Source organism: Lithobates pipiens, unplaced genomic scaffold (genome assembly GCF_037356315.1).
Source record: "Lithobates pipiens isolate NorthernLeopardFrog02 unplaced genomic scaffold, aLitPip1_a1.2 Scaffold_35, whole genome shotgun sequence".
In the NCBI taxonomy this organism is placed as follows: domain Eukaryota; kingdom Metazoa; phylum Chordata; class Amphibia; order Anura; family Ranidae; genus Lithobates; species Lithobates pipiens.
In genome coordinates, this window is record NW_027507811.1 from 27,818,646 (window position 1) to 27,831,012 (window position 12,367).

A 12,367-nucleotide genomic window follows, 5' to 3' on the forward strand; every position below is an offset into this window, starting at 1 on the left:
TGACTCTGTTCACTGCTCCACTGACTCCATTTACTGCCCTACTGACACCATCCACTGCCCTACTAACATTTGCTGCTCTACTGACACCGTCTGCTGCCCTACTGACACCGTCTGCTGCCCTACTGACACCGTCTGCTGCCCTACTGACACCGTCTGCTGCCTTACTGACACCATCATCTGCCCTACTGACACCATCATCTGCCCTACTGACACCATCATCTGCCCTACTGACACCATCATCTGCCCTACTGACACCATCCACTTCTCTACTGACACCATATACTGCCCTACTGACACCATCATCTGCCCTGCTGACACCATCATCTGCCCTGCTGACACCATCATCTGCCCTGCTGACACCATCATCTGCCCTACTGACACTGTCCAATGCTCTACTGACACCACCATCTGCTCTACTGACACTGTCCACTTCTCTACTGACAGCATATACTGCCCTACTGACTCCATATACTGCCCTACTGACACCGTCCACTGCCCTACTGACACCGTCCTCTGCCCTACTGACACCGTCCACTGCCCTACTGACCCCGTCCACTGCCCTACTGACACCGTCCACTGTCCTACTGACACCGTCCACTGCTCTACTAACACCGTCCTCTGCTCTACTAGCCGACAGTGTCCACTTTTAAGGTAGGCTATTTTCACTGACAGTTCTTTTATTAATCAAATCATATTTTATGTATACGCTAATGCTTTTGTTTTTTACCATGTCCCTTTAAGTCTTCTCCCCCACTGTTAATGCAATTTGGCTACAGCCACTGTTCACCATAGCATACCTTCTTACTACTCCTTTTGGGTAACGCAAGATATTTTACAATCCTATAGTGCAGGGGTAATCAACCCCTGGTTCGCGGCCCACTACCGGGCCGTAGCGTCTATGTAGCCGGACTGCGGCAGGCTGTAAGGCATCGGTGGATCAGAGAGGAAAGCGGGCGGGCGAATAAGAGAAGCGGGCTGGTGAGCAGAGATGACATCTCTCTCCGCCCACCTAGCATCCCTGCTCTTCCGCCCTCACAGCATACAGAATGTCAGAGGTGCGGCTGGGAGCAGAGAGATGACATCATCTCTCACTGTCCACCCCGCATCTCTGCTCTCCTGCCCTCATTTAAGAAAGACCACTGAACCAGTGTCACCAATGCAGTGACAATCCCCATCTGGTGGCACTGGCGGGTGATGTGGCAAGTGGCATTCCTCAACTGGTGACAGGCAGCCTGACAAGTGGCATTTCTAATCCGGTAGCAGGCGACATGGAAAGTGACACACTCAGGGCTCCCACTGATTCTGCATTATGGTGAGTTGAACTATTTCATTCATATTACAATTTAATATAAGAAATAAGGCGCTTCAGTCATTCTGACACCATACCAACCATGGTGCCATGATGATGGAAGTACCAACAGCCGAACACCAGCTATTGTCCGATAAATTGCCAGCAAAATTCGCTTACCCCCCCCACGCGTGTGCGTACATCACCCCCAGTCCCTCGCTGGGCCTTGGCACAATATTCTTCCACGCAGCCGGTCCCCAGTGCCAAAAAGGTTGGGGACCACTGCTATAGTGTGTACTACAAAAAAATTGCTGTGCACCGCAAAAATGTTCGGGTTTGGCTTGAAGAAAAGGTGGCAACCCTAGCTAAGGGTTGTGGAGGGAGAGGGGAGGCAGAGTCACTGCTTACCGCCATAGCCTGCCGCATTCGGTTCTGAGAAGGGAGCCGAGTAGGCCGAAGCCGGGGCCTCAATTTGAGGCTGGGCCGCGGACGGAGCCGTGTGCGTAGGAGGTACGGTTTTCTCCACAAACCGGTCCATGGCCAGGGCGGATGTCTCCCAGAGGAGTTTGTTCAGTGGCCCGGCCGCTCAGCGGGATTTATAAGCCGATATGTGGTCGTGCTGCGGGAGCTGAAGTGCGGTGCAGTCACTCCATGCGGCGCCAGAACCGGAAGTGTAAATTACAATTCTTCATATAATCGTTCACAGCAGGGCGCTCCAGCAAGAGTCACTTTCAGGGCTTACAATGTTGTGGCAACATCAACACCTTAGGCCCCCATTTCTGCAGAGTATATAGGGCAGGCCCATGCTTTCAAACTTCCAACTTACAAATGTCTCCTACTTGCAAACGGAAGGAGACACCAGGAAGTGAGATGAAAAAAAGATGGACGGCAAATAAAAAAAAAAGGAAAGCCGTGGGGCCCCCAGGCCCTACATACTCAGAACAGCAGTATACAGGCGGTGCAAACAAGACAGGAACTGTTTAGGTTTGTTGTGTTAAATATAACCTGTTTGTAATTTTGAACTGGTACATTTTTAAAGTGTAGCTCCAGTCAAAAAATCTATTCTTAAGCTTTTTGGAAAACATAGGGAAGGGTTATCACCCCTGTATCATTTTTTTGTCTGTCCATCTTTTTCATCTCATTTCCTGTTGTCTCCTTCCGTTTGCAAGTAGGAGACATTTGTAAGTTGGATGTTTGAAAGTAGGGGCCTACTCTATATGCTCTGCAGAAATGTGGGTCTAAGGTGTTGGTGTTGCCACAACACTGTAAGCCCTCAAAGTGACTTTTGGTGGGCGCTAGAGTGCCCTGCTGTGAACGATTATATCAAGAATTGCAATTGTGGTGGACGGTCGCATCCAAGAAGAGCTCCGCGGCTACCTCACTCCACCTGCCGCCATCTGCGCTCTGGACTTCTCCCAAAAGCTCCTAACCGGCCCATCCTTGCTGCTGGAGTCGCCCGCTATCAGCTGCGGACTTTTTGGCTCAGCCTCGGCACACCTGCGAGCTCCGGTTTGTCTGGAGACCGCTGACATTGCGGGAGGCCCATCGCCGCCATCTTGCGGCCTACCTCCGCTCCGGTGCTCCCGGACACCGCTGTAGCGTACATCGGCTGGCCGTTCGCCCATCGCACACACCAGCGGACATCCCCGCCTGGGGCCAGGAGACTGAGGCTGGTAGACCGCGAGCGGCTCGGTAATCGAGGCCTAGGGACCCGGGGTGTTCGCCGGCGGCCATCTTGGTACACCCTGGGCAGGCCGCAACACTCCTTCCCCGGATCTGGAGCCTGGATCTGCCTCCCACACGGCCATCCTGCCCAGGACCACATCCACAGACGCAGTGCAGCATCCCCGGATGTTGCTGGAGCAGCCAGAGCCCTTCCCGCAGTAGCCCATCGCCACGAGGCTCGGACTGACGACAGGCGCCATCTTGGGGCCCACAGCTGGTCTCCCGACGCCGCATCTTACCACCATCTGTGCAGCATCACAGGAGATCACCTCCCGAACTTGAGGTGGGCAGAATCCCTGGCCTGCGGTGTCGCTACGCAACCTCCTAGGCTCACAGTGAGTACAGCACTGCCCCCCCCCCTGTTGTCAACTGCTGCCTGGCACTCTGACCCCCACTGGGACATTCATCCTGGGGAGTGCTCCCCTCCACCCGGCACATTGGGTCCTGTAGCATTTACAATTCGGAACTAGTCTGTGGGACACCACATCCCAGCAAACCCACAGATAGACAACCAGCAGCCCTCTTGCTACACCTACCTCAACTCACCCCCCTCCACTGAGGCCGCATACGCGGCTAGGTACAGGATGGACGTTTGAGTCTCCAGATTAGCTCCGTTCGGGACTTCAGCTTATCCCCGAGGGTCATTAATCACCTCTTAACCCGCAGAACCTTGGTGCATGCCCGCGAAGAAAAAAAAAGCACGGAGCATCGCTCAAAAGACCCTCACACAGTATCTTCTCCTTTCCCAGGAACAATCCAGCATGGAGGGGGCTATTGGAGGGGGTCTCTCCCCGGGTCCCGCCACCTCTCCGCGTTCACCAGGTCCATCCTCACCTGCTCCATCGTTGAATAATGCGTGCCCTAGCGCACTCTCTAAAGCAGACCTAGAGGACAGTCTGGAATCCATGTACAACAGATTGGCGTCCAAATTCCAATCGGAACTACAAAAGACTTCACATGCACTTTCACAAGAAATCTCTGCCCTGGGCGCGAGGACGGAGAGATTAGAGACTAAGCATGATGAGTTGGCGATAGCTCATAACGACCTTAGCAGAGAACATGAAGCACTGTCCTCCACGGTCCAGCTACTACAGACTCAGATAGAAGACCTTGATAACAGAAACAGGCGCAATAATCTGCGCATCCGTGGAATTCCTGAGTCCGAATCTGAGCTCATTCCGGTGGTGATTAGGTTGTTTAAATCCTTGCTCCCTGACCATGAGGCCAACATGTTCAAATGTGATCGTATTCATAGGGCCCTTCGTCCCAAACCCCCGGAAGACAAGCCGCCCAGGGATGTCATCCTTTGCATGAAAGATTTTCTGGTCAAGGAGGAAATATTGAGAGCAGCCCGCAACAAACAGAGGATAACCCTTGACGACAGATTAATCCAGATTTTTCCAGATATTGCTCCGGCGACTTTGGAGAGGAGGAGAAACCTGAAGGAGATAACCACTGTCTTGCAATCAGCCCGTATCAGATACCAGTGGGGATTCCCGTTTCGTCTGGTGATCCCTCATAACGGCACGACGTACTCCGCCACCTCTGTCCTGGAGGGTCAGGAAATCCTGGTGAAACTTGGCTTATTGGAGGCCTCTATGATTCGCAGACTGCCCTCCACTCCCAGAGCTACACCTACTTGGCAAACACCCCCTACCAGGAGGGACAGACGTAGGATCCGGTACAGTGTTGGGGATCGGGTGGAAGATAGCCCTCGCTGATGGTACTTTACTCTGATTCACCTTGAGGTTCTGACTGCGGTTAGCTTTGACTCCCAGAGGACATACACACTATGCTTTTGTTTGCTGTTTCGAGGGTAGAAATTTTTTTGTTTTTTTATTTTCCTCTTTTTTCCCTCTCTCTCTACCCCTCCATTTTTTTCGGGGGGGTGGGGAGAGAGGGAGGAGGAGCATATGTTTTTCACGGTATTCTACCCGGTCCTCTGGAATTTTACAAGTCCCTAGGAGCTGTATTATGGCTCCCCTTTCCAGTGGTTGGTTGCTTCTCTGGTGGGTGCTCCCTACCATTGCGCAACCCTACTGGCCGCGAGACCTAGTAGTCTCGGTATCCGATTTTTCCTTCGGTGTGGGAACTCTCTCCCACACGCTACCACATTTAGCATTAATGTTGTTTCTCAGACCTATGTTAGAGGCTGGGATTGTTTTTTCAAATGTTAATTTTCTTTCTCTATATTTTTTTGGTTTTCTCCCATATTGGTCGATCATTTTTCAAATCCTATGATCCTTCATCAGCATATGTTTCTTTTATACTCAGGTTCTGTGTTCTCATTTCACTCTTGGCGTTACTGTATTGTACCTTATTTCCGAGGAGTCTAGGAGACGCTGTGAGGGTTCCCCTGATACTCTTGGACTTGATGGACGAGTGTTCCTTGGTGACTTCCCCCTCCCCCCCCTCCACCAGATTTGATCCCCTAATTATCGATGTTTTTTCTCATACACCATGGCAATAACATGTATCTCACATAACGTTAAAGGATTTAACTCCCCTTCCAAACGGCGCAAAGCCTTTACCTTTTATAAATAACTTGGAGCTAAGATCCTTCTTCTCCAAGAAACACATTTCTCCCACTCCTCCCATCCCAAATTTTTCAATACAGATTTCCCTCAAGCCTTTTACTCGCTCCACTCGTCCAAGACCAGGGGTGCCGCCATACTCCTCCACTCTTCCCTCCCGATGGAGGTTAAGCAAATATTCAGGGACCCTGAAAGTCGTTATATGATTGTGAAGGGCATTGTCCACAACAGGGAACTTACCATTGCCAGTATTTATGCACCCAATGAAGGCTCAGCTGCCTTTTTTGGGTTATTTTTTGAGAAATTGGCACAACATCACTCCCCTCATATGATCATATGTGGCGATTTTAACTCAGTAGCCAACGCCACTCTAGACCGCTCGTCGACTACGGTCGCTTCTAGAGCTTTCCCGAAATCTCTCACTGGAGGCCTTCGGGATCTGCAACTCACTGACACCTGGAGGGCGCATAACATAGGCTGCAGAGAGTACACCTTTTTCTCCCATCCTCATAACAGTTATGCAAGATTAGACTACATATACACCTCCCCAATTATACTTGCTAACTCTTTAGAGGCCTCCATCCACCCCTGTGTATGGTCAGACCATCAGGTTACCTCCTTCACTACAGGATTTATTAGGCTCGCCCCCACACCCCATTCTTGGAGATTGAATGAGTCCCTTCTCTCTGACGCAGCGGTGGATTCCCAAGTGGCTCAGTCTCTGGAAGAATATTTTTCTCTGAATGCTCGCCCAGATATGCAGCCGTCATCAGAGGGAAACTTATCAGTATTTCTGCTGCCCGTAACAAATCCAACAGACTCAGAATAGTAGAGTTAACCAATGAACTAGATCAATTATATAAAAATTCATCTTTGTTACACTTGGACTCTACCAGGCGTTCCATTGACCAGAAGCGCCTGGAACTAGACTCCTTGTTGTCATCCAAGGTAGAAAAGACGCTACGTTGGACCAAGGCCCGCAGTTTGTTATTCAATAACTCAGCATCGACTATGTTTGCTAGGAGATTGTCTAACTCAATTCGCCCTCCTCATTTATACCGGCTGTCTAATAGAGACAGTTTTGTGTCTTCACATCCCAAGGAGGTTCTCAAAATCTTTGAGCAATTCTATACCAAGCTCTTAGAGCCCCCCCACACTCTCCCCTCCCCCGGAGACCTGTCCTGGCTACATGACATCCCCCTCCCGACACTTTCCACCTCACAACTGGAAGTACTCAATGCCCCTATCACAGTCCCGGAACTCTTAGGGGTCCTCAAGTCACTGAAAATGGGTTCTGCCCCGGGCCCGGATGGCTTTTCGGCTCTTTATTACAAAAAATACTCCATGATCTTGGCCCCTAGAATGGTACACCTTTTCAACTCAATTTTGCTTGGCAATTGCTTCCCAGAGGAAATGTTGTTAGCTAACATGTCACTGATCCCTAAACCCAATAAGAATCATAATTTACCCCAAAATTTTAGGCCTATCTCGGTTATAAATAACGATATCAAAATATTTAGTAGAATTTTAGCTGATAGACTGGCAAAGTTTATTCCCTCCTTGATTTCCCCCTTCCAATCTGGATTTATCCCACATCGCTTCATCACAGACAACATCCGCCTAGCAACAGACGTTATCCAAGACGCCAACCTGTTTTCCCGCAAACTCCTCCTGTTAAGCCTAGACATACAGAAGGCGTTTGACAGTGTTACATGGAACTACTTAGACACACTTCTGCCACTCATGGGCTTTCACGGCAGCTTCCTGGTGGGTTTTAAAGCCCTCTATGATAACCCTATGTCCCGCATTAAGTTGCCTGGCTGTTGCTCCGAATTCTTCCCAATAGGTAGACAGGGGTGTCCCCTTTCCCCTTTAATCTTCACTTTAGCCCTAGAACCCCTCGCGATTGCCCTCCTGAGACATCCTGACATTGCTGGTTACACTAAGGGTAATGAAATGTACAAATTTTGCATGTATGCTGATGATGTTTTGATGTTTATAACAAACCCTCATGTCTCCCTCCCCAACCTTTTTCTAACACTGTCACACTTTGCGAGGGTCTCTGGTCTTTCCATTAATGTCTCCAAATCTGTAGCCCTCCCTATAGGCTTTGCTCCCAATGATTTGGCCCTTATTAAACAAAACTACTCCTTTACTTGGGCCACTTCCCACATTCCCTACTTGGGAGTAGGACTGCCCGGGAATTTCCGTGTTCTCTTTAGGGTCAATTACCCCCCATTGATTAGTAAACTTAAAAATACTATAAAAGGCTGGCTATCTTTACATATCCCCTTTATAGGAAGAATCACAGCGCTCAAAATGGTCATCCTCCCCAGGCTGTTGTATCTGTTTCGCTCTCTACCGGTTAAGCTCTCCAAATCTTTTCTCCTCAACCTTCAATCCCATTTCAACAGATTTATTTGGAATAATAGATCTCCCAGGTTTGCTAGGGGGGTCCTGTACAGCTCTATGAAAAATGGAGGTCTGGGGGTTCCTCAAATTTGGTTGTATTATCTTACCTGCAGATTTACGCAACAGGCACAGTGGTCGATCCCTAATTCCAGAGTCCCTTGGGTGAGGTTTGAGATTGACTCGATAACGCCCTTTTATCTCCCTGGCCTTATGTGGTCGACTCATCGACCTCACTCGACTTTATACACGCTTAATACTATAGTTGCGGACAGTCTCCTACTGTGGCACCGCTACAAACACAAATACAACCTCACCTTGGGGGGCTCTATGGGCGCCTCTTTCCTGGGTGATCCTATTTTCCCCCCAGCCTATCTCCATACTGAATCTTTCGGAATGTTGGTTCAATGTAAACTTACTCAATTGAGGGACTTTGTAACGGGTTCTGACTTTGTTCCCTTTTCGATACTGCAGACCCAGCACCAACTCCCGGACGTTGAACGTTTCAGATACTTACAAATCCGCCACTTCTTTCTCTCCCACTACGGGCTCCGGTCCCAGACCCAACTCAGTATCTTTGAGGATTTATGTTTTAACTTCCCACGCCAAAAAGGCCTGATCTCCCTGATCTACAGGGCTCTGGAAGGACATACTGTGGTTCAGACTCTGCGGTATAGATCACAATGGGAAAAGGAGTTGGCGCTGGAGACCGGTGTGGTAGACTGGGAGGAAGGATGGAATAATATGCGCAAATGCACCAGATCCCTAACAATTAGAGAAACGGCCATTAAAGTAATCACCAGATGGTACTGCACTCCGGTACGTTTGCACCAGATCTATGCCCATACATCCCCTAACTGTTTTAGAGGCTGCAATCACCCGGGCACCTTTGTTCACATTTTTTGGGACTGTAGTTTAATTCGTCCAGTCTGGCAGGAGGTTTTAAGGCTGATGGACGGGCTCGCTGGCCGGGCATTGTCCCTCACTTATCACCACTGTCTTCTCTTCCAGACCCCGCCTGACACCCCAAAACACTTTGTACAGCTAGTTCACTCCATATGTGTCTCTATGCTATGGACTATAGCACTTCACTGGAAATCCCCGTCGATCCCTTTGTCTCAAGTTCTCTCACGCATTGACCAAGTAATGCTGACTGAAAAGATTTTCCATACTCTGCAAGATACGACTCACATATATGACCTGAAGTGGAACCCATGGTTCCTATTTCGTTTGCTAAAGTGATCGCACCTTGGGTTTTTCGTTTTCTTTTCTATCTGCAATTTTTTCTCTTTTTTTTTTTTTTTTCTCTCTGAACTTTCCCCCTCTCTTTCTCGGTATGATCTTTTCTTATGCATTTTAGATATGTAGGTCAGCACATTGAAGGTTTTATCTTCTCTCTTCTCGCCCAGCTTTATAAGGTCTTGAGACGGGAATGTGAAGCGGAGGTACCAACTTTCATTAAAAAATGGGAAGAAGAGATAGGAGCACGGGGTGAAAACCAAAATATAGAAAAAATATTGAAGATGGTACACAGATCCACGGAAAATAGTAAGATGATAGAAACAAATTATAAAATTTTAGTAAGATGGTATAGGACCCCAGATATAATGGCAAAGTACCAGGAGGGACAATCTGGGAAATGTTGGAGGAATTGTGGACAAACGGGAAGTTTGGCCCATATATGGTGGGATTGTCCCAAGATTAAAGAATATTGGAGAGAAATAATAAGATATATAGAAGTAATAGCTAAAATACAGTTACCTGAGAACCCATGGTTATGCCTATTCCATGCAGTAGATACCCCAATTAAGGAGTATAGGAATTCCCTCACAAGCTCATTAATAAATGTGGCAAAAAGCCTGATTCCGAAAAAATGGAAAGAAATAGAAGCACCCAAAGTAAAGGAATGGCTAGGAAAAGTTGAGGAAATGTATAGTATTGAAGGGCTGGGAATGGAGGAAGAAAGAGAAAGAAAGAGATTCCATGTGAAATGGAAATACTGGAAAATCTTTAGACAATCTATGATTTTTAATGAGGTAATGGGTCGGTAGGGGTGGGGAGAGGGGTGGGAGGGAGATATTTTAGAAGAACTCGAGAAGTAAAGAAAGAAAACCAGGATAATGTGAAAAATTTAAGGGCATGAATGTATTTTGGTCCTATGGTTTTCTTTTATAATAATTGATTATGTTTTGTACGCAACTTAAATGAAAAATTTAAATAAAGAATAAAAAAAAAAAAAAGGAGTTTGTAACCTCCCAGTCTCTGGGAATGCATCACACAGACCTTTCTGCAAGGCCTCATCTTCTACTCCCTCTGCGATGGCAATATAAGGTCTGCAACCTTACCCTTGTACCGTGGATCAAAGAGAGTGGCCAGCCAGTAATGGTCCCTCTCCTTGATCCAAAGAATATGGGGATCCTTCCGCAGGCTTTGCAGGATCAGGGAGCCAATACAGCGTAGGTTAGCTGAGGCACTAGGTCCGGAGTCCTCTGGGTCACTAAGGACAACATGATCCGCAGCCACCTCCTCCCAGCCACGTACAAGTCCACAGGTTTCTTGGGACTGTAAATCATCCCTGAAAGACTGCTGCTGCTACTGATGCTGAGTGCCAGTCTCCACCTCCATGCTGACACAAGCCTTCTCCACCTCCTCCTCCTCGTCCTTTTCCTGTGTGATGGGTGGGACAGCAGGAACACTGTCTGGATAAAGGGGGCCTTGAGAGGCAAGGAAGTCCTCCTCTTCCTGCCTCTGTTCTGCCTCAAGTGCCCTGTCCATTATTCCATGCAGTGTGTGCTCCAACAGGTGGACAAGAGGTACAGTGTCACTGATGCATGCACTGTGACTGCGCACCATCCTCATGACCTCCTCAAATGGTGACAGGACAGTGCATGCATCCCTGAAAAAAAAACAAAAAAACAAATGAGCTTCCCTGACCCTTTCCTGGTGCCGTAGTCTCACAGGTACTCATTGATAGCCATTTTGCAGCGGCAGCACATGCAGCAGAGTGCTATTGTTGAGTTCCACCTGGTTAGCATGGCACATATAAGGAGGTTCTTGGGCAGGTTCAACTCCTTTTGGAGCTCAGCCAGCCGAGAACTGGCATTAAATGATCGGCGGACACAGACTTTCCTGGCCTTCCTCAGGACATCCTGTAAGCCCGGTTACCTGCCCAAGAACTGCTGCACCACCAGATTAAGGATGTGAGCCACATAGGGCACATGGGTCAGTTGTCCCTGTCGGAGGGCGGAGAGGAGGTTGGTGCCATTGTCGCAAACCACCATTCCTAGCTTAAGCTGGCGTGGGGTCAACCACCTCTCGGCCTGCCCCTGCAGAGCTGACAAAATACCTGCCCCAATGTGGCTCCTGTCCCCCAAACAAACCAGCGCAAGCACAGCATGGCATATTTTTGCCTGCATACTTGTGTAGCCCCTTGAACGCTTACGGAGCACCGCTGGTTCAGAAGACAAAGCACTGGAAGAGGCCATGGAGGAAGAAGAAGAGGAGGGGGTGGAGGAGAGAGGTGTGTCACAACCAGTAGTAGCATTTTGGAGGCGTGGTGGCGGAACAACCTCCAACACTACTGCACCTTGTCCTGCATCCTTCCCAGCTGCCAGAAGAGTGACCCAATGGGCTGTGACAGATAAGTAACGTCCCTGTCTATGCCTGCTGGACCATGAGTCAGCGGTAATACGCACCTTACCACTGACTGCCCTGTCCAGCAAGGCATGGACATGGCCTTCTACATGCCGGTAGAGAGCCGGAATCACCACCTGTGAGAAAAAGTGGCGTTTGGGGACCTGCCACTGAGGAACCGCACATTGCACAAACTCACGGAAGGGGGCCGAGTCTACCAACTGAAAAGGCAGTAGTTGAAGTGCTAGCAATTTAGCCAAGCTAGCATTCAACCGCTGGGCATGGAGATGGCTGGGAGTGAACTTCTTTCTACGGTCCAGTATCTGGGGCAGGGCAATTTGCCTGCTACAATTGGACGTGGGTGTACTGCTAGCAGAGTGCCCGCAAGTACTGTGACTGTGACACACCTAATTCTAAACCTTCATTCCTCTCAGTGCAGGTTTCAAAGAGGACGGAAGGTCTAGTAGGGTTGGAGATCCCATCTGATGAAGAACTAGGAGAGGTCCACTTTGTTCTTTGGTGTGGGTCTGTAAGGTATGCTTGCCAACGAGCTGCATGGCAGGTCAATATATGTCTGGTCAAGCATGTGGTGCCCAAGCAGCTGATGTTTTGGCCAACGCGAGATACGTCTGAGACATATGTTGCAAATAGCAGCTCTGCGATTTGATGCACTGGTCTCATTGATGCACTGGTCTCAAAAAAGGCCCACACCAAAGAACTTTTGGAATAACGCACAGAGGCTGCTCCCTGCACAGGCTGAGCTCTGCAGTGTTATTCA